This window comes from Schistocerca cancellata, chromosome 1 (genome assembly GCF_023864275.1).
Source record: "Schistocerca cancellata isolate TAMUIC-IGC-003103 chromosome 1, iqSchCanc2.1, whole genome shotgun sequence".
In the NCBI taxonomy this organism is placed as follows: Eukaryota; Metazoa; Arthropoda; class Insecta; order Orthoptera; family Acrididae; genus Schistocerca; species Schistocerca cancellata.
The window spans coordinates 854772145-854793926 of NC_064626.1; positions in this window are offsets into that span (position 1 = coordinate 854772145).

A 21782-nucleotide genomic window follows, 5' to 3' on the forward strand; every position below is an offset into this window, starting at 1 on the left:
AATACACGCTTCCAATGTGCCAAACACGGATGCGACCATCATGATGCTGTAAACAGAACCTGAATTCATCCGAAAAAATGACGTTTTGCCATTCGTGCACCCAGGTTCGTCGTTGAGTACACCATCGCAGGCGCTTCTGTCTGTGATGCAGCATCAAGGGTAACCGCAGCCATGATCTCCGAGCTGATAGTCCATGCTGCTGCAAACGTCGTCGAGCTGTTCGTGCAGACGGTTGTTGTCTTGCAAACGTCCCCATCTGTTGACTCAGCGATCGAGACGTGGCTGCACGATCCGTTGCAGCCATGCGGATAAGATGTCTGTCATCTCGACTGCTAATGATACGAGGCCGTTGGGATCCAGCACGGCGTTCCGTATTACCCTCCTGAACCCACCGATTCCATATTCTGCTAACAGTCATTGGATCTCGACCAACGTGAGCAGCAATGTCGCGATACGATAAACCCCAATCGCGATAGTCTACAATCCGACCTTTATCGAGTCGGAAATGTGATGTTACGCATTTCTCATCCTTACACGAGGCATCACAACAACGTTTCACCAGGCAACGCCGGTCAACTGCTGTTTGTGTATGAGAAATCGGTTGGAAACTTTCCTCATGTCAGCACATTGTAAGTGTCGCCACCGGCGCCAACCTTGTGTGAATGCTCTGAAAAGCTAATCATTTGCATATCACAGGATCTTCTTCATGTCGGTTAAATTTCGCGTCTGTAGCACGTCATCTTCGTGGTGTAGCAATTATAATGGGTATTAGTGTAGCATATGTTTCTTTTTTTTGGGGGGGGGGCAAATTAATGTAAAAATAACTAATTTTAAGTAGACATCCCATGATATCTTGTATCATACGCAGAGGATAATTTGCGCCCAAGCCTCTTTCACTTTACCGAGATCAAGCTTTTTAATTGTTCACATGAAATCATAAAAAATATAGCTATTTAAAAAAAACAATGATGAAAAGATCTGGGTTATTATTGCCTCGCCTTGATGGTTGTCTAGAAGCTCGCTTTGTTTCCTCTCCGCTTTCATAATTACAAGATGCCGACTAGCGCGTCAACGTGGAATTCAATAATGCACCGTACGCTGTCATGGTAGTCGGCATCTTGTGATTATAGCAGCGTCGAGGAAACTAAGCGAGTCGAGTCGCTGGAGAACCAACATAGCGAGGCAATAATACTATATTTCAAACATTAGTCAAGATTTTAAGAATGTCTCATCTAACACTTATCCAAATGAAAATAGTGAAAATGCGATTTAAGTTGCTGATGTGGAGATGCTTCAACTAACAGAACTTAATCACTAAACTTTTTGTCTCACACATAACTTCAGCTGAGATGAGGATAAGATATACGGCATTTGAACAGTATCTCTTAAAACCTCTTTCAGGGATTCCTTGTGGAGAAATCAGCTTACATTTTTACAGTTACCTAAAGACAAATAATGTGTTTCGAACGATGAATATTGATAAACAATCAAGTTTGTTTTTGAATTGGAGCAAAATGGAATCGACACGATTTAACGAGTATTTTGATACATTCCTTTGCGCTTACGGTATGAAATTGTATTTTAAATCTATTATACATGGACACGTCGTGCTGGACGATGAGAAACAGGAATCTGTCACGTCAACTTACGGAACGTTGACGGAAGGTAGCCTGAATGCTACACCACTTTCTGAGCTGAGCTGGTACGGACACCGAATGGAACGCAAATAAACAGGAGCGGAGAGGGATAGTGTGAACTGGCCTTTATTCCGAACGTGGTAGAATAGTCCTCATACGCGCAAGTGGCCGGACGGAACACGACTCGGAGCGAATCAACCCGAACTTGCACGAACTTCACACCACTAACACCCCACCCCCTTCACCAATACAGTGAAGTATGGCTGTCTACTACGGCGATACTTTCACGCATCATCCATTAACATAATTCATATACCGTACCATTCTCTTTATATTTATCATTTCGGGGTGGGAAGGACCAGCTCCTTCCCCCCCCCCCCCCCCCCACCGTTATTTACGCCCTTGTGCACAGTAACTAACCTCATGATGTAGCAGCGCATTTAAGGAGAGGTGGCTTCCGTAACAGACGATTAACAACAGAGAAACATTTTGTCGCGGTTTTTACTGGTTGTATATCACTCCAGTACATCACCAATAGTCTCACTGTTAAACCGAATATGGATGCAACGTCAGCCAAAAGCGAATCTGCATTTTTCAACACATTGGCTACACTATTTACTAATGTTCAAACAGTACAGTAAATACATTCCGTATTACAGTAACATACATAAAATGGGTTTCCTATCTAGATAGATTAATTGGCCCCGCTTTACTGGCTCTGTTGCCAATTGTAACCTAAATTAATAAACTCTTCGTAAAAATTAAGAGACATTGCGTAGCGTTATCAACCACGTTCTGAATATAGTCATTTATACGCCGGGAAAATTTATTTGTTAATTTGCTCAACCGAGTACCAACAAACAATTTCATTAGTTTGACCCAAAAATTGTTTCAGGAATCACAGAAAAGAATAAAACCCTTTGGGGCTGTTTCGTAATCAGAAACGAGAGAAGGAAAGGCAAAAAGAAAAACTGGAAGGTTCTACTACAAAATGTTTGACCAAATCTGTAAATGACGGTCAAGAGGCTCTTGCCTCTGCCACGTGCTCGACGTCTGGATCTGAAACTATGCATTAGAGGACTTAGTTCCTCTGGCGGTCTCAACGAAAGAATTGACACATGTGACGTTGCTGCTGAAGAATCTTCAAGCAGTACAGCGGAAGTTTGTGATAGTTTGACAATTAAGCGAAGCCCCAGGGCTGTGGCCTTGTTAATAATAATCTAGTTAGACATGGTCCTGTTCAAGTACATAATCATACTTATCCCATTAATGACGAGGGAAGAAACTTTGCTGATACTTACTATTACAGAAATCTTTCTAACGGCGCAAAAGTTAAGAGACTGGCTTCTTTATTAAAGAATTCAGTGTATTGTTTCTGTTATAAAATGTTTAGCAAAAGTGTAAGTAGTCTGTCTGATATGAAAGGATTTGCAGATTGGCAGCATTTATCATTGACTCTCAAAAAATACACGAAACAAGTGCCTCCCACAATGAAAATGTGAAGTCATGGGTACAGTTGAATAATATGTTACAAACAAAGAACACTGTAAACCAGATGCAACTGAGAGTGATAGAGAAAGAAAAAAAGAAAACATTGGTGTGATGTGCTAGAAAGGATTATTGCTGTTATTAAGTTTTTGTCGCGACAATGTCTGGCTTTTCGCAGTTCTTCCAAAAAAATATATGAACACGAAAATGGAAATTTTTTAAAAGCATTTGAGATGCTGGCATCTTTTGATTCAGTTATGCGGGTACATTTTCGCTGAATTGAATCAAAATCTGACTCAAGTCGGATGGTGTGGCCCACTATTTAGGAGATCACATTCAGAATGAAATTATTAATTTACTAGGCACAATGAAACAAAAACATATGTTGTAGAAAGTAAAAGAATCTAAATATTTTTCCATCAAATTAGACTGCACACCAGATGCAAGCCATACAAAACAAATAATATATGTGAACATTTCATTGGTTTCTGCCGAATTATCAGTTCAACTGGTGAGGGTTTGTTAAATTTCGTTTTGAATTTATTTTCTGAATTGAACCTGGTCATTCAGAATTTACGCCGACAAGATTATGATAATGGCTCTAACACGCGTGGAAAACACAGCGGACTGCAGAAAAGAATTTTGGATATCAATAAGCGTGCATTTTACGTCCCATGCTCAGCGCATAGCTTAAACTTAGTGGTAAACGATGCTGCAAATCTTTCTCACGAGACCATCAACTTCTTCGACATAATTCAAGAAATTTACGTCTTCCTTTCATCATCAACAATTAGGTGCTCAATCATTTGCAAACATTTACCAGATCTAAAGCTAAAAGATTTAAGTGCTACGAGATGGTCTAGCAGAACTTAAGCAATCAAGCCCTTACGGTTCTACACAGAAAATGTATTTGATGCTCTGTTGGAAATATCAGAAGCTTCTTCTAGTTGGGGTTGTACCACCACACTCAGAGCGAATTCAAAATTGTAAGTTCATTTGTTTTGTTGTAATCTGGCACGGTGTTTTGAGCGAAATTAATTCTTTAAGTACAATGTTGCAAAACCCGTCAATTAATACAAATATGCATCAATTTGTTGAAGAGCTTGATTGAGAAATTCACGCAATATCGCACAGATGAAAACTTTGAAACAGTTTTAAAAGAAGCTACCAATGAGGCCATCAATCTAAAGGCTGAAGCAAGTTTCCCCTCTAGTAAATATACTTCGCCCAAGAAGAAAACCGACCCAGTTTCAGTATGAACATCATTAGACCCCAAAATGAATTTCAAAGTAGAATTTTTTTTCCGAATTCTAGAGCAGACAATTTCCTTAACAGATTCGAAGAGTTAAAAAGTTTAGACGACGTTTTTGGTATTTTTAGCTGTGCATTATTTAGTTACCCTAAAGAAGAACTAATGAAACATTGTAAAGACTTGCATATGAAACTTAAAGGCCATTCAAGGAATGAAACCGACATTGACGGTACTTATTTGTACTATGAAATCAACGCTTTAAGGTTCCATTTCCTAGAAAATTAGTCTTGTGAACCACATACGATTCTTCAATATCTTTTCAAAAATTATTTAATATCAATTTTTCCCAACACAGCAATAGTCCTAAGAATATTTCTTACTCTGCCAGTCACAGTTGCATCCGGTGAAAGATCATTTTCGAAATTAAAAATTATAAAAAGTTATCTAAGATCATAATGCATCAGTAGAGGCTTACAAATTTGGCAGCAAGTCGTATACTCTTAGCTTACTTACTTGTTACATAGTTTAATTCTTAATTTCTTTGCGTGTTTTTGGGTACTTGCATTGTTTAATTCATAAATTTCGGGCGTATTATAGTATTTGAGAGTTGTAGCATCGCGCTTTAGTGTTTACTTCGTAGATTCTAACTTAAATTGCGTGTGGGTTTCGTATAGGAGGTGTAATTTCGAGTTTTAGTTACTGTAATCGTAAATTCAGGCAGATTGTAGCGCAGTCGTTAGGCATTTGTACAGGTTAGTTCATACATTCTTTGCGTGTTTCCCTTGCGTTATCTAGGCACGGATCGTGTTTCAGTAACTGTTGTTCAACATCGATTAGAATGGACAGGGACTGTGATTGCTGTGTTCGGATGAGGGCTGAGTTGGCATCCCTTCGCTCACAGCTGCAAGCGGCGCTGACTTCGGACGCGCAGCTTGAGGCTGTTGCCAATGGGCACCACTGTGGGGAGCCGGACTTGGGTATCACGGGGATGTCAACCTCGTCCCGTCTGTCCACAGATCGGTCTGCCGCTGTGGTTGCCCTGGTTGCTGCCCCCAGTGGGGCTGAGCCCTCGCCTGTGGTTGTTTGGGAGGTCGTTCCAAGGCGTGGCAGGAAGCGAAAGACGTCCCCGGAGGCTGGTCTGAAAGCCTCCCCGGTGCGTCTGACAAACAGGTTTCAGGCACTGTCTCTGACTGAGCCAGATGCAGCTGCCTGCCCTGTTTCAGAGGATGATTCTCAGCCTTCAAGGTCTGGGCAATCACAGAGGGTGGGCTTATAGGTAGTTGGGAGCTCCAATGTTAGGCGCGTAATGAGGCCCCTTAGGGATATGGCGGCTAAGGAGGGGAAGAAATCCAGTGTGCACTCCGTGTGCATTCCGAGTGGAGTCATTCCTGATGTGGAAAGGGTCCTTCCGGATGCCATGAAGAGCACAGGGTGCAGCCAGCTGCAGGTGGTGGCACATGTCGGCACTAATGACGTGTGTCGCTTTGGATCTGAGGAAATTCTCTCTGGATTCCAGCGGCTATCTGATTGGGTGAAGGCTGCCGGTCTTGCTTACGAGATGAAGGCAGAGCTCACCACCTGCAGCATCGTTGACAGAACCGACTGCGGACCTTGTAGTGGGACGCGAAATTGAAGCGTCATCCATCCACCAGTGTCAGCCCAGTTTGCAGGTGACTATAAGTTTAATTTAGTTTGTTTATATATTTTTCTTAATATTGGTAATAGATGTGAATTATCTAAAAGTTTTGTATTTTTTTATGTGTTTCATGTACGGAGAGGGCGGCGCAACGAACGGAGACAGCATCTTCGTTGCCGCGACCAGAGAGGAAATTGCTGGCCGCTATACGTCGCGGGTCGACAGCCGAGGAGCAACAGAAGATCCTGGAACCGAGTTGTTGCGTCGTGCTTCTAAAAATTAAAAATGAATTTGTATACTCTTTTTGTACAACAATGAAGTCATATAGAGCTTAATCTTGTTGAAAAGTCAGTCCTATTCTGTTAAGCCTCAGGTTCAGGACGTCTGTATGTAGGAAGTTAATAAAACAGTGGATACTACTAAAGTTGAAACACGTGTTCTGAGGAATTATTTATGAAGAAGTGTGTGAATTGATTAATAGTATGTTGGACAAGATTATTGAATTTTGACAGTGGTCATCGCAACTTTGAATCTAAAAAGTTTAGTCAATGTGTGATTCTGATATCGATTAAGTCAAGATAAAGTGTGTCAATATAAGTTCTGAGGAGAAACAAACGAAATTTAAAATCGAAAAGTTTACGCAAACCAATTGGCCCGAGTGATGTAATTCTTTGCATACGACTCAACTGATGTTTTACAGTTTCGTTCAAGAACCATTCTGTGACAATTTAAAAAGAATATAAATCATTTTGAAGTGGGTTGTAACTGACGTAGGTGACGAAGTCTGCACATGGTCATATGATAAACGAAAGTCATTCCTAAACAAAACCTATACGTCGTTACACTACACCGTGGCGACCTTAGAAACAGGACTTGTGTGCAACTAAGGCACACAGGTACGAAACAAAGCATCAAGAGTCCTTCGGAAGTCAACGCGAGTTTTCGTGGAGCCTTCACCAGCCAGCGGCGACTTCGCGGGTGTGGGCATCTGACGGAGCGCAGCCAAGCAGTACGGTCACGCAGTTGTTCCACGAGAAGGCGCATCTGTTGGGCAGCAGCTGAACGCTGCAAACCCCGACAACCCTTTTTCTCCCTAAACTAACAGGTCCAGTACGTCAGCTGCGGGGCGTTCCTCCGGCTGGTATTAGAGGTGTTGCTGAGGGCTTCGCCTGTCTACGGCGGTGCCGGGCCTGGTTGCAGCCAGTGACGTGTCCGGTGTTCGACTCAGCGTCCTGCCGGTTGCGGAAGCGGGGTCGCAGCATCTCAGCGGCTGCATCGACGGCTGTTATATCTGCAGCCCATAGCAGCACACTGATCACCGAGAACTACAAACTACAATATTAGTGTCCGGTGAGTTTGTTTCAAGTTGGAAGTGCAGTGTTGTACATAGGGAGTGTGCTTTTACGGGATTGTTGATTACAAGTCTGCGTGTGTAACTAGTTAATATCTTACAATAATGTCGGGAAGTGAAATGTCAGACGAATAGCAGTCTATGTCCGATAGGAGCATGAGATCCCTTTTTAGGGCGATCGCTAAATTAAAACAGTCTAACGAAGAATCTACTGCTAGATTAAAAGAGGAACTAAAACAGGAATTAAAACAGTCTAACGAAGAATCTATGGCTAGATTAAAACAGTCTAACGAAGAATCTACTGCTAGATTAAAAGAGGAACTAAAACAGGAATTAAAACAGTCTAACGAAGAATCTATGGCTAGATTAAAACAGTCTAACGAGGAATCTACTGCTAGATTGAAAGAGGAACTAAAACAGGAGTTAAAACAGTCTAACGAGGAATCTACTGCTAGATTGAAAGAGGAACTAAAACAGGAGTTAAAACAGTCTAACGAGGAATCTACTGCTAGACTTAAAGGGGAGCTAACAAAATCTACGGACAGGCTACAGGAATATCTTAATGAAACCAGTCGAGAATTAAGTGATAAAATAGAGTGATCTAAAGTTGAAATGCAGGAAAAACTAGTAGGACTTAGTAATAAGATTGCTGATAATTGTAAAAGGTTAGAAGAACATATCCAGGAATCACGAGAGGAAAAAGCTCGTATGCGAAACGATATTACTGACTTAACCGAGAGACTAGATAGTGTCAATATCTTAGTTGTAAATGAAATACAGAAAAATAACGATATGTTACGAGATGAATTTTCTATGCAAACGGAAACTGTTCGTAGAGAATTATTGGGATCTATTAAAGAGGTCTCTACCAAACCTGTAGAGATTTCTTCAATAGATAATGTAGAATTAGAGACATTAACTCATCAAGTAGAAAAGGACCATACCGAAATCGAAAACATGAAATTTTTAATTACTGAAATATGCAGTAACCTTGAGACTGCCAAAGATAATAACATTGACGAAGGTACAGAGCGTTCACATCGTGAACACAGTGAAGAATCGATATTAGCTAATCGCGTTTCCAATACAGAAATGCGAATACAGGAAATTACTAAACGGTTATCGGAATTAGATAATAACGAAAACATTTCAGATAGCAGAGGTAATAACATAATCAGAGACAACAGTCGCATCGAATTTGCTGGCTCGGACGACAAAAATATGAATAAAGAAATCACGGCAAGCCAATCCGATGCAACTCCGTCTCCGCAATCTAAACAAAATCCGACTATTTCTCTCGCAGAATGTCTGGATGATATAACGACAAATTCAAATGTAGCAAGTCGATTTCCTGTATTCAAACCTGGAGGCGAACTTCACCCTATAATCTTTATAAAAGCTTTTGAAACATCATTATCTCCCAAATGGAGTAATGAAAAACGCATTCAATTTGTAATAGGACATTTAGAAGCAGAAGCTGCGGAATGGGCAGTACTGCATAGAACTGAATTCAGGGACTGGGATGATTTTGTTAAGCAGTTTAAACAAAATTATTGGTCAAGAGGAAAACAACAACACTTAACTTTAGAGTTGTTAGACCCTCCTCCATATTCTAAACGGTGGGGAGGTTATAGGAATTATTTTGAATGGCATTTAAACCGTGCTAAATTAATTGAAGAACCAATTATTGAAAGTCATTTAATACGAGTCCTAATTAGTAGGTTACCGTATTATGTAAAGGAAAGAATGATAGAAAGAGAATGGTCACAGCCGTGCGAATTGTTAGGATATTTAGAGCAGTTAGATATACTTAATAGAGAAAGGGAAGACGAGAAGTTTAGATTTGGTAGAAATGACAATCCTCGAAATAATAATAATAATTCAGAACCACGAAAAGCTAATAACAATAATCATAGCCGGTTTTGTTATATAAAGCGTCAATCTAAAGATAAAGAGAGCCAACAAAATCGTGGCAATAACTCAAAAATGCGGAAATTACACACTAAAGATCATGAGATAAACCACCCTCAAGTAATTAATGAAGGTCAAGTTGTAGGTGACGTTATCATAGAAAGTTCGGAAAACTAGTAAAGTCCTTTAGTACGGGTCAACTAAAGGGAAATGTTAGTCGAGATTATACAAGACCCAATTGCAGTTTATCATTAAGCTGCCAAATGGAAGGTGACTGGCAACAAGATTTACTTCAGGAAGATAATCTGATAAGGGAGAATATAACTTATAAACCCGTTATTAAAGGTTATATTAAAGATACCGAAATAAATATTATAATTGATTCGGGTAGTGAAGTAAGTATTTTATCAAAAGAATTATTCCAGCTTAAAAGAAAATATTGGAATTTCCCAACCTTACCTGTAACTGGGGTGAAAATGATAGGAGTTACCGGTAAAAGAAGTCAAAATATTACTGAGGAAGTTTATTTAACTTTTGAGATTGCTAAACAATTAATTGCTCACTCTGTACTTGTCGTAGCCAACTTAAATGTGGCCCTAATTTTAGGTATAGATTGGCTGTGTAAATATAAAGCTATATTAGATTTTAAAGACTCTTCCTTAACCATCCATAAGGAGGCATGTGCTTTTAAAGTGAGGTTTTCTGATAATCAAGTACCGGAAAATTGCTACGAATCCTTACAGATTAAGTACGCACAGACCATGAGCCTATTAACAGATTTTAGTGATCTTGAATATGAAGTATACCAAGGTCAGGCTAGTAGCAGTATCGAAACCGAAGTGAAAGAAAAATGTTATTCTACGAATTGTCTATCCGAACAAGAAAAGCAAGAGTTGGAATCTTTGTTGTTAGAATTTAGAGCCGTCTTCTCAGATGAACCGGGGAGAATTAAAGATTACGTTTGTAAACTTAAGATTAAAGACCAAAAACCATTCTTTAAGAAACCTTATCCTATTCCAGTACAATTCAAAGAACCGGCTAGTAGAGAAATAAGTAAGATGCTAGAACAAAACATTATCGAACGATCATGTAGCGCTTTTAACAGTCCTTTGTGGGTAGTTAAGAAAGCTTCTGGTGGGGTACGACTAGTTCTAGATGCCCGTGAGTTAAATAAAATTATAGAGATGGAAAGAGACAGACCTATTCCTATGGAGGACGTACTTCTTAAGATTGCTGGTTCACGTTATATGAGTACAATGGATTTAACTGCTGGCTACCATCAAGTAATATTACACCCGGATTCACGGCAATATACGGCTTTTCTTTTTGAAGGCAGATCATATCAGTTCCAAGTTTTACCTTTTGGACTTAATATATCAGTGTCAACTTTCATTAGGGCATTAGATTCTGCTTTGGGTCAGCAATTGTTACAAAAGATTATTTTATATGTAGATGATATTTTGGTAGCCACCAAAACGTGGGAAGAACACGTAACGATATTACGGGAATTGTTTAACCGTTTAATCGACAGAGGAGTTACTTTAAAATTATCTAAGTCTTACTTCGGAAAGGAGGAAGTGAGATTTTTGGGGAATATAGTGGACAGTAAAGGTATTAGGCCAGACCCAGCACGTATTGAAGCTATTGCTCGATGCCCGAGTCCTAGAAATCGGAAACAATTGAAATCATTCTTAGGAATGGTAGGATTCCTGAGAAGATTTCTTCCAGGGCCGGATATTGTTAATCCTAAATTACTAGATTTATTGAAAGAGAAGTCAGTATGGCTCTGGGGACAAGAGGAAGAGGAAGTTTTTAATAAGATAAAAGGAGCGTTAACCGAAGCCAAAATGTTATACCACCCAGATTTCAATCAGGACTTTTGTATGTGTACGGATGCCTCTGATTATGGTGTGTCTTGTGTAATATTCCAAGGTGATCTGACCAATGAAAAGGGATTATATCGGCCTATTGGATTCGCTAGTAGAACTTTAAATAAACACGAAAGAAATTATTTTGTAACCGAGAAGGAAGCTCTCGCAGTGGTATGGGGTTTTCAACGATTTAGAGGATTATTAATGGGAAGAAAAACAATTGTATATACTGATCATCAGGCTTTAATCTTTCTGAACAATTGTCGGTTACTTCACCGTAGACTATTACGTTGGGTATTATGCTTGCAAGAATTTCAGTACGAAATTAGGTATATAAAAGGATCTCAGAATGTAGTTTCGGATGCTTTGTCGAGACTCCCCGTAGGAATGGAGAATATTAACATTGCAGAAGAACCAGGAACAAATTACCATGTTTATTTCCTTTTAACTCAGGAGAACGAACGTAAGGTTAAACGGATAGTAACTGCTATTAGATGCACTCAAAGAAATGATGATCAATATAGGGACCATATACAAACCATTAATAATGGGGACGAAACAGTTAACACCCGGGGTGTGTGGTTATATTTTAACGACTTGTTGTATTGGAAAGCACAGAGGGAACACCAGAGATGGAAAATCTGCATCCCGAAAACTGTTGTGGGCGAGTTAATTACTTATATTCATGAAGGTTATGGGCATTTTATAATTCATAAATGTATTAAACATCTAATGAAGTATTATTATTTCAAAAATATGTCCCGTATTGTGAGAAGTATTATTAGGGCTTGTGAAACCTGTCAAAAGGTTAAAGTTAATAACAAATCTAAGCGTTATAAATTATATGCTGTAATTCCTCGGGGTTTGTGGGATCTACTGTCATTAGATTTTTTCGACCCTCTGCCTCGTAGTTCAGGAGAATTAACTTATGTGTTTGTTGTAATGGAATGTTGGTCCAAACATGTGAAGCTATATACTTTGAAACGAGCGAATACAGCAAGCGTTATACGCTGCCTCACCCGAAATTACTTTGTTAACTGGGGCATTCCTAAACGACTTATGTCTGACAACGGTAGTGCCTTTATTAGTCAAAGATTTCAAGATATGATAAAACAATATGGAATCAAACATATCTTAATTTCGAAATATCACCCTCAAAGTAATTTAGTAGAAAGAGTCATGAAAGAATTAGGACGATTATGTAGAACTTATTGTGCACATAAACATACTCGGTGGGCCAAACTAATGCCTGAATTCGAAAAGATATTAAATGAATTACCTCATCTAACGACGGGATTATCACCTATAGAAATTTTAGGCAAACGAATTATAGGTGAGCCTTTACTAGCTGCTCTACCTTGGCCACCAGCAAATGAGATCCAACAATGCATCCCAGACGAAAAAGTTTGCGAACAGATTATTAAAAATGCCGAACGGAGAATTAAAAGTTATAATCAACATGCTATAGAACCCTCATTTCAGGTAGGAGATCTTGTGCTAGTACGATCGCATCCTAAAAGTTCGAAGATCAGTAAGGAATGTAGAAAATTCTTCTTTATCTTTGAAGGTCCATATGTTGTACATAAGATTGTACATCCCAAAGTGTTACTTCTTATGGAACCTTCATCAGGTGTAATTAAAGGATTATATAGTGTTGATCAAATGAAACCCTTCATTCCTAAATAAGTTAATATTTAGTATGTGTTACACACGGAAGAGCGTTCATAGTTTATTCATATGAAGCTTTCGTGATAGTTACGTATTATTTTAAAGAATGAAACAGAAAGCTTAAACAAGTGTTCTACAATAATCTACTGGTACTTCAAAAAGAGGAAGATAACCAAAAGGGGGATTTATATGGAAGAAATTTTGCTCTTAGGTCAAAAGGAATTTTGCATATTTTAAATTTACTCGGATAGTAGGAACCAAAGGGGATGGTTAATAGTTTTAGGGACCATGGGCGTCCAGAGCTATATGGCTCACGAGAACATAGCAGAGTGCCTTTAATAGAGGTTTGTAATAGTGTTAATATAGAACACACCAAACGGGGCTCTCTCGCATGTTTCTCCTAAATAAATTGCCATTACCCAACAAGGTGTCCGAAGGCAAAGAAAGCCGTGCCGAGATTCTAAAGAAAGTTTTGCTTGATTTCTTCTTGACCTCAGGCATAAATAAGGTATTAGGGAAAAGAATGAAGTAAAGTAAGTAGTACTATTAGTTATTGTGAGAAACTAATTAGTAATGTACAGTTTAGGAAAGAGTAACTCTAGTAAATGAATAAAACTGAGACTAATTTACCACAATTTGAACGCTCTGTCCTAATGTAACAACGTTAAAGAACGTACTAAATTAGTATTTACTAGCAACTATTAAATGAAGAGGAGTAATCTCCATATATTCGGTTATGAATTACCACAATGGCACAATTAAGAGTAAATGACACATAGTCACAACAATATCGTATTAAAAGGATTAAATCTATCTGAGAACAAGGACTCTAGATTACGTAAAATGTGAGGAAAATGTATTAACAGTTAAATATGGTATATAGAAAAGGTCTTATTTTCGGTTAAAAACCTGACAAACTGAGCTTGTGGGTGGGGTATGTAGTGGGACGCGAAATAGAAGCGTCACCCATCCACCAGTGTCAGCCCAGTTTGCAGGTGACTATAAGTTTAATTTAGTTTGTTTATATATTTTTCTTATTATTGGTAATAGATGTGAATTATCTAAAAGTTTTGTATTTTTTTATGTGTTTCATGTACGGAGAGGGCGGCGCAACGAACGGAGACAGCATCTTCGTTGCCGCGACCAGAGAGGAAATTGCTGGCCGCTATACGTCGCGGGTCGACAGCCGAGGAGCAACAGAAGATCCTGGAACCGAGTTGTTGCGTCGTGCTTCTAAAAATTAAAAATGAATTTGTATACTCTTTTTGTACAACAATGAAGTCATATAGAGCTTAATCTTGTTGAAAAGTCAGTCCTATTCTGTTAAGCCTCAGGTTCAGGACGTCTGTATGTAGGAAGTTAATAAAACAGTGGATACTACTAAAGTTGAAACACGTGTTCTGAGGAATTATTTATGAAGAAGTGTGTGAATTGATTAATAGTATGTTGGACAAGATTATTGAATTTTGACAGTGGTCATCGCAACTTTGAATCTAAAAAGTTTAGTCAATGTGTGATTCTGATATCGATTAAGTCAAGATAAAGTGTGTCAATATAAGTTCTGAGGAGAAACAAACGAAATTTAAAATCGAAAAGTTTACGCAAACCAATTGGCCCGAGTGATGTAATTCTTTGCATACGACTCAACTGATGTTTTACAGTTTCGTTCAAGAACAATTCTGTGACAATTTAAAAAGAATATAAATCGTTTTGAAGTGGGTTGTAACTGACGTAGGTGACGAAGTCTGCACATGGTCATATGATAAACGAAAGTCATTCCTAAACAAAACCTATACGTCGTTACACTACAACCTTTGGTGCAGAGCCGGGTGGAGGGTCTGAATCAGAGGCTCAGACGGTTTTGCGACCGTGTTGGCTGCAGATTCCTTGACTTGCGCCATAGGGTGGTGGGGTTTCGGGTTCCGCTGAATAGGTCAGGAGTTCACTACACTCAGCTGGCGGCTACACGGGTATCGGAGGCTGTGTGGCGTGGGCTGGGCAGTTTTTTAGGTTAGAATGCCTCGGGAAAGTACGGAGTGGGCTGCAATCTCAAAGGGTGCATGGCAAATACAGGACGTGCTTGGATCAAGGAACAGTCAGAATTGTAGTTGTAAATTGTTGTAGTTGTGCTGGGAAAGTCCCTGAGCTGCAAGCGCTAATAGAAAGCACAGAAGCTGAAATCTTTATAGGTACAGAAAGCTGGCTAAAGCCTGAAATAAGTTCTGCAGAAATTTTTACGAAGTTTCAGACGGTGTTCAGGAAAGACAGATTAGGCAGAATTGGTGGTGGAGTGTTTGTGTCTGTCAGTAGTGGTTTATCTTGTAGTGAAGTCGAAGTAGATACTCAGTGCGAATTGGTATGGGTGGAGGTTATACTTAACAGCCGAACTAAGTTAATAATTGGCTCCTTCTACCGACCCCCAGACTCCGATGATATAGTTGCTGAACAGTTCAGAGAAAATTTGAGTCTCGTAACAAATAAACACCCCACTCATACAGTTATAGTTGGTGGGGACTTCAACCTTCCCTCGATATGTTGGCAAAATACTTGTTCAAAACCGTTGGTAAGCAGAAAACATCTTTCGAGATTGTCCTAAATGCTTTCTCCGAAAATTATTTCGAGCAGTTAGTCCACGAACCCACGCGAATTGTAAATGGTTGCGAAAACACACTTGACCTCTTAGCCACAAACAATCCAGAGCTAATAGAGAGCATCAAGACTGATACAGGGATTAGTGATCACAAGGTCGTTGTAGCTAGGCTCAATACCGTTTCTTCCAAATCCATCAGAAACAAACGCAAAATAATTTTATTTAAAAAAGCGGATAAAGTGTCACTAGAAGCCTTCCTAAGAGACAATCTCCATTCCTTCCGAACTGACTATGCAAATGTAGACGAGATGTGGCTCAAATTCAAAGATATAGTAGCAACAGTAATTGAGAGATTCATACCTCATAAACTGGTAAGAGATGGAACTGATCCCCCATGCTACACAAAACAGGTCCGAACGCTGATGCAGAGGCAACGGAAAAAGCATGCGAAGTTCAGAAGAACGCTAAATTCCGAAGATTGGCTAAAATTTACAGACGCGCGAAATTTGGTACGGACTTTAATGCGAGATGCCTTTAATAGGTTCCACAACGAAACATTGTCTCGGAAATTTGGTAGAAAATCCGAAGAAATTCTGGTCGTATGTAAAGTACACAAGTGGCAAGACGCAGTCAACACCTTCGCTGCGCAGTGCCGATGGCACTGTTACCGACGACTGTGCCGCTAAAGCGGAGTTATTGAACGCAGTTTTCCGAAATTCCTTCACTAGGGAAGACGAATGGAAGTAGATACCTTAGGGGTTGCGAAGCAACTCAAATCGCTTGATACGGGCAAGTCTTCAGGTCCAGATTGTATACCGATTAGGTTCCTTTCAGATTACGCTGATACAATAGTTCCCTACTTAGCAATCATATTCAACCGCTCGCTCACCGATAGATCTGTAGCTACAGATTGGAAAATTGCGCAGGTCGCACCAGTGTTTAAGAAGGGTAGTAGGAGTAATCCATCGAACTACAGACCTATATCATTGACGTCGGTTTGCAGTAGGGTTTTGGAGCATATACTGTATTCAAACATAATGAATCACCTCGAAGGGAACGATCTATTGATACGTAATCAGCATGGTTTCAGAAAACATCGTTCTTGTGCAAAGCAGGTAGCTCTTTAATCGCACGAAGTAATGGCCGCTATCGACAGGGGATCTCAGGTTGATTCCGTATTTCTGGATTTCCGGAAAGCTTTTGACACCGTTCCTCACAAGCGACTTCTAATCAAGCTGCGGGCCTATGGGGTATCGTCTCAGTTGTGCGACTGGATTCGTGATTTCCTGTCAGGAAGGTCGCAGTTCGTAGTAATAGACGGCAAATCATCGAGTAAAACTGACGTGGTATCAGGTTTTCCCCAGGGAAGAGTCCTGGGACCCCCGCTGTTGCCGGCCGGTGTGGCCGTGCGGTTAAAGGCGCTTCAGTCTGGAACCGCGTGACCGCTACGGTCGCAGGTTCGAATCCTGCCTCGGGCATGGATGTGTGTGATGTCCTTAGGTTAGTTAGGTTTAATTAGTTCTAAGTTCTAGGCGACTGATGACCTCAGAAGTTAAGTCGCATAGTGCTCAGAGCCATTTGAACCATTTGAACCCCCGCTGTTCCTGATCTATATAAATGACCTGGGTGACAATCTGAGCAGTTGGCTTAGGTTGGTCGCATATGATGCTGTAATTTACCGTCTAGTAAGGTCATCCGAAGACCAGTATCAGTTGCAAAGCGATTTAGAAAAGATTGCTATATGGTGTGGCAGGTGGCAGTTGACGCTAAATAACGAAAAGTGTGAGGTGATCCACATGAGTTCCAAAAGAAATCCGTTGGAATTCGATTATTCGATAAATAGTACAATTCTCAAGGCATTCAATTCAACTAAGTACCTGGGTGTTAAAATTACGAACAACTTCAGTTGGAAAGACCATATAGGTAATATTGTGGGGAAGGCGAGCCAAAGGTTGCGTTTCATTGGCAGGACACTCAGAAGATGCAACAAGTCCACTAAAGAGACAGCTTACACTAACTCGTTCGTCCTCTGTTAGAATATTGCTGCGCGGTGTGGGATCCTTACCAGGTGGGATTTGTGGTGTCACCGCCAGACACCACACTTGCTAGGTGGTAGCTTAAATCGGCCGCGGTCCATTAGTACATGTCGGACCCGCGTGTCGCCACTGTCAGTACTTGCAAACCTAGCGCCACCACATGGCAGGTCTAGAAAGACGGACTAGCACTCGCCCCAGTTGTACGGACGACATTGCTAGCGACTAGACGTACGAAGCCTTCCTCTCATTTGCCGAGAGACAGAATAGCCTTCAGCTAAGTCCATAGCTACGACCTAGCAAGGCGCAGTTAACCATATCTGGAGAGAGTCTTACTTGTATTCACCATGGAGATGTACCACACAGGAGAATAAAGTTGAGTATACGAGAAGCTCCGTTCTTTTCTTTATAGCATTTATGAAGTATCCTGTTTCAGACTTAACGCAGGACGGCGTGAGTTGACGCGTGCCCTATTCGGCCCCTTCATAATAACACTGTGTCGGCACTTCTGTCGACACACATAACAGGATTGACGGAGGACATCGAAAGGGTGCAAAAAAGGCAGCTCGTTTTGTATTATCACGTAATAGGGGAGAGAGTGTGGCAGATATGATACGCGAGTTGGGATGGAAGTCATTAAAGCAAAGACATTTTTCGTCGCGCCAGATCTATTTACGAAATTTCAGTCACTAACTTTCTCTTCCGAATGCGAAAATATTTTGTTGAACCCAACCTACATAGGTAGGAATGATCATCAAAATAAAATAAGAGAAATCAGAGCTCGAACAGAAAGGTTTAGGTGTTCGTTTTTCCCACGCGCTGTTCGGGAGTGGAATGGTAGAGAGATAGTATGATTGTGGTTCGATGAACCCTCTGCCAAGCACTTAAATGTGAATTGCAGAGTAGTCATGTAGATATTTCAATATAACATAAGATCTTAGACAATTTAGATACTAGACAGATAATAAAAGATTTCGCAGTTACGAAAGCGAGAAAAGTTCAGTTTGTGTGTGTATATGTATGTGTCGAAGAAACTTTCACTCTAGTCAGCAAACAAGCTAGAATTAAAGTATCCTTAAATTTCCTAACAGTGATTCTCATTTCTATGTAATAGCTAGTGGATTAGTATGTAAATTGATTTTCTATTTGTAAAAATTATTATTAAAAACTTTCTATATCAGGAAAATGCGAATGACAAGTCTTTAATACGAGTGTGAAAAAAAGTTTTGTATTTTTTTAATTTTTTTTGGGGAGGGGGGGAGGGGCAAAATCTGGTTTACACCCGGCCGCCATGGAGGCAAGCAGCGGGCCTGGCTACAGCTAATGGCAAGACTGTCAAGAAAGCAAAAATCTCTCAGAAGCAACTACAAGAGGCACGAAGATATAACCGCATAATGGAGGCAGCAGCCACTAGAGAAGGGCTATACTTGAAACCATACAAGAAAGGACTAAGTCTTTTCATAAACAAAAAAGGGCCCCCAAGCAGTCTTACAAGAGAGGGCGCATAAAAATACAGATCTGCTTAAGTTTGTTAAGAAGGAATTCAACATTCCGAAATTCTGAGGTGTGTTTATGAGGTATACATTACTGAAGACGGTGTGGAAATCAGAAGAATGCGGAATTGTGAATCTGGATTTAGCAGGAGAATCTGTTGTAACACACTGGGCAGCATTTTTTTTTAAAGAAATACAAATAACGTCTACTATTTCGACTGCACCCCCAGAAAAATTACAAGGAAGACACGTGATCTACAATTTTCTACGTTACCAAAACTTGAATACATTCCTATGTGGTCATCTATGCATCATGTTCCTCCTAGCGTTTACGAATTATATATAAGGATGGATTTTAAGCATCCGTTCACCAGCTGATGTTTAGATGCCATGACTTGAAAAGAACGATCGTCTGTACTACATGTGAATTACTTCCCACCAATTGATTTAAAAATTGGAGATTGGAGTATAGCGCTGAATAGTCTGGATACATACACCACCATTCCAAATATCATAGAGGCCAACAATAAACTGTATAAAGTGTAACGGTAAAAACGAAATTGTGGATACTGAACCTTGTGCATGCGATATTGACGACTTAATCGAAGTTTTAAAACGGCCTGGAAAAGGGATTGAGCTCTGTGCAAATATCAGCACACTTACATCTGAAATGCGTCGACTGACTTTAAGCAAAAAGGTTCAATAGGCCCACCATTGGGTTTCAAAAAAGGATAGGTTTCGAAGACGGATCCCAGTAAATTTTACAAATCTAATCAGACAGTGAATATTCCCCCTGTCGGTACAATCGGCGTTGAGTGTAACATTGCAACAAACACATTGCTCAACGATAGATTGGTTCATTGAAATAACTGATTCTTCCCATCAGTTGGATGGAACAGAGTATAAGATTGTTGAGACGCCTACCAATGCTACACATCTTCCAGTGACAGTTCAGACATTCGACTATCTGGAGCTGTGTATTGTGGTCCAGCATAACCAACTTGTTGACCGATTCGCCTTTGTATTTCCGAATCTCATGTAACTGAACCGTTTTTAACTTTACGTAGCAGGGAAAGGAACGCTTTTTAACTGCGAACGTCAAACTATTTAGCTGGCTAATTCCCTAATATTGCTTAATATGAAAGTAATAATATGCAGGCGATCTCACCCGCTTATCCACCTTAAATAAAATATTTGGCTTTTAATGTAATGTTACACGTAAATCTATCATTGTGTGTTTCGTTGTCTAATGAAACACGGGAACTAACTTCAGGAGTCTCAGATGTTTCCTTTTGTTGAATCACATGAGACAGGTGTTCATTGCTTCTACTGAAGATTGCTAGACAATTTTTTTAACAAATCTGAGCGTCTGTTTCACCTACAGAAACCTTATAGATGTTAGTTGTCTGCCGCCTACTCCTCTCTGGATCATCAGTGTATCTCCGCTTGACAGGATTCATTTTCACATATATAAGAATCCAGAAGATCATTGTTACTTAGATTTCGGAAATCACGAAAAAACTTAACCCGTGTAGGTACAACATCGAAGCATTTTATCGCATAGTCTTAGTCTGAGTTTTGTGATGTTGCATTTTTCACTACACCCTTATACTCTTTACCACTGCTCGCTTCCTCTTCTCAACTTTTTTTGTGCCAGTTCTAAGGATTACACTCCCTCTATCGATAATATCCACTGATTTTTCAGACTTCGTCAACGTTTCCCCATTTCTACATCCGCCATGTTCACTACCGGTATTTGTATTCTGTACTGAATGTCCCTAGGTTCGTAAAGTGCTTAATATTACGTATTACACTAGGATTACATTCCGAGTTGACACTTTTATTAATTCCAATATACCTCGTCCCCCAAACCTCTTCAAATTACAGTTAATTACCTGTTGTCTCTTTATCATATGGCACAGTACTGGCTATTCTGCTACTCAGCTATTCAGCTTCTTTCCACTGCAGGGAAGCCGGAGTGTAGCGGAAGGTTAGCCCATTTTTTGCATTACAGAAATCATATCTAGCGAAACGCAAGAAATTCTCTGTGTTGTATTACACCCTAGAGTTATATTTAGAGATGAGACCAATGTCAATTTTGATAGTTTCTGCATCAAGCAACAGATGGCAGCACTTACCTCTAAGTGTTTACGTTTGAGGGTTAGCCCGTTTTTCCGCCCATGTCTTCATTTATTTGTGGTTCTATTCCTTTGGTTATACTTTATACCTTATACTACATTGTTTTGTATATAGTCACACCGCGTAAGTCCTTTCCAGATCTGAAGATGGTAACTTTCAAAAAATGTTCAAATGTGTGTGAAATCTTATGGGACTTAACTGCTAAGGTCATCAGTCCCTAAGCTTATGCACTACTTAACCTAAATTATCCTATGGACAAACACACACACCCATGCCCGAGGGAGGACTCGAACCTACACCGGGATCAGCCGCACAGGATGGTAACTTTGATTATCGAAACCGGTTATCGAGAATAAAGGTTATTATTAGCAATCTTGGCAAAGAAATTTATCTACTCTAACGTCTTACCATCTGCGTATACCGAGTTGTCGCTGTGGTTGGAACTTGGATCTACCACTGCATATCAAAAGTGAAACAGCAATCTCGTGGCCAGTCGCGGCGTTACGATCCTTGAAGTTTCAACAACAGCCGTGTAGAAGGTCGAAGAGCAGCTGTCCTGGCCCCCAAAGTAACAGTACGTGTCTGACCTCGTCGGAAAATGGCGGTGGAGCAGTTGGGCATCGTGAACTTTTGTGCTTAGTTTTGTTTCTGTGGGCGAGAATTTGTCGAATTCGACCCAGATACCGAGAGGCAGGTTCATGGCCACTCTGTCA